The following is a 2,510-nucleotide window of genomic DNA, read 5'->3' on the forward strand; positions in this document are numbered from 1 at the left end:
TACATACATAATCAAGCCATCTTAGCTATTAGACACACCTCTACATCAAGTGATCATCCTCATTGAGAGAGCCTATCCATGGCTCATATTCTCATTTGAGGACTTCACTTTATCTCTCATGAAGTTATGTTAAATTAGTATGCAAATGCTTTTTGATTGTTTTAATTTAGTGTTTCTAACATACTAAAGTAGCATACACAATGCTAGTTTCAACCAAGCCACAGTAAATGCTGAGAAAATCTAGTGTTGATTGAGCATCAGTATCAACCGAGAAAGATAGTTGATGTTGAGCTGGAATTTCTATAGAAACTAAGTAATTCAGTGATGATCAAGTGTTAGAATTTAATGTTTGTTGAGTATCAATGTTGGGAATGAATTTTAAAAAATCATGATTCCTAGCTAACTTAGTTGATTTCTTGGGAGATATAAATCATGTTGAAGATAAGATTGATTAGTTGGATCATTAAATTCAAGGTGAGGATTAGGTAAAGACAGGGCCTAATACATAGATTCCAGAGAATTTTCTTGAGGATTATTAAGAAGATGTATAGATGCAATGAATCATGTTCAACCTAATCATAAATCTTAATATCTAATCATGGAAAATGGTAAAGCAAGAATTGCCTATTTAAAGAGGTAAAGAGTCTAACTTATAATGTATGAGAGGAAGAGGCACATAGAGAAAATTTGACTAGAGTCACACAAGTGTGTTAGAATGAATTTGAAGCTAAAAGAGATTGCTTGCGCAGATGTTGTTGATATTGATAATTGAATCTAAGAAGATGGCTTAAGTTTTGTTGAGAGGATAAGATTTATTACTTGAAGGATTGTCAAGCAAATCAAGAACAAAGATGATAATGGGAAGCTTATCAGTGAATCAACACATGGACCAAATAGTGATATGAACATGCAAAGTGATTTGTAATCATATAAATCAAAACCTATCATTTTATTTCTAATCATTGTAAATAGTTTTTATTGAAATCCTTTTAACAGAGGGGTACCTAACAGTCATTTGAAAGACTTAATATTTTATGTAAATCCTTTAACAAGGTGACATTCTAAATAGAATGATCAAAGTCCTTTGACAAGGCCACTCTAACATGGTGATTAAATCTTCTAACCAAGTCACATTTAATAGTGTGTATTGCAAACATTTAATAGGGTTGGCTCCTAACAGAGCTCACTTCAAAAGAGTGAAAAAGTGGTGACATGTTGCTGGTAGTTTTTTCCAAATTGGGTTTCCATGTAAAATCCTAGTGTCAAATGTGTGTTGAATTCCTTATATGTTTTACATTTGATAAGTTTTACATTCAAAAAAGCATGTTATGTTTGAGACAATAATTGTGTTTATCATACATTAAAGACTAAGCAACAACAAGATAAGCAGAACAGTGAATGTTTTATGTTTAATTATTCAAATGATTCTTATGGACCTTGAGTAAATGATTCACCCTCTGCTGACCTAAATTTTATATAAGTAGATATTGACCAGATCAAATAAAAAAAAGGTGTCTCACAAAGTTCTTCATTATTCCATGTTTGCAACAATTATTTAGGTGCAATAGCTTGGCATAATTTATGGATTATCATGCACATAATAGAGGTCAAGATGAAATTATTCGAATTTGTATGGATGGTTTGAAATTTATGGACATAGAGAAAAAGTGGCCACGGTTTAAATAACCTTGAAATCTCAAGCTTTGTTTGGCAACAGACGATATCAATCCATTTAGAGAGCTAAGATCTATTTACTTGATGTGGCCTATTTTTGTTATCAACAATAACCTTCCTCCATGGATGTCAATAAAGAGGGAGCACATTGTGTTGGGAATAATTTTTATAGGTATTTAATCATTTTATAGTTATCTACATGTAATTATAAGTCTTGAAGCACAATGGTCACAATAATTATATAATATTATTGTTGTTCATTGAACTAGGTAAGTACCAAGTTAAAGATATGAATGTACATATTGAGACTTTTATAGATGAGTTGATGGAGTTATGGATTGGTTTCTTTATGAATAACATCTCTAGACCAATTAGATAAAGACAATTTAAATTTCATGCAATATTTGTATGGAAAATACATGATGCCCCAGATTTAACACCATTTTGTGGTGTGTTATTGTGAGTTCAAGTTGTATATGATAATTCTAATTATTAAAATTAACCTATTTAATCCACTTGTATCATTATCTTGTAGGTCTTCAAAAAAAGGGAATTGTTTCATGTCTAGATTGTGGTTTAAAGACAAAATCTTGTCATTCAAAAAGTTTAGGAAAATAGGTGTTTGATGAGTATAGGCACTTCCTCCATAGAAGTCATAAGTATCGAACTACCAAAAAATACATTTTTAATGGGAAAGAAGAGACAACATCAATGCCATGAATAATGGTACCCCATTATGGAAGTTGAAATACAATTTAGAATAAATCATCGAGGTAATGTTATTCCATTTGATGAATTTTGTTTGAAAATTATATTATGATATTGTCTTTTTTTTA

Source organism: Cupressus sempervirens, chromosome 7 (assembly GCF_028749045.1).
Source record: "Cupressus sempervirens isolate cs-2001-9-10 chromosome 7, ASM2874904v1, whole genome shotgun sequence".
Classification (NCBI taxonomy): Eukaryota; Viridiplantae; Streptophyta; class Pinopsida; order Cupressales; family Cupressaceae; genus Cupressus; species Cupressus sempervirens.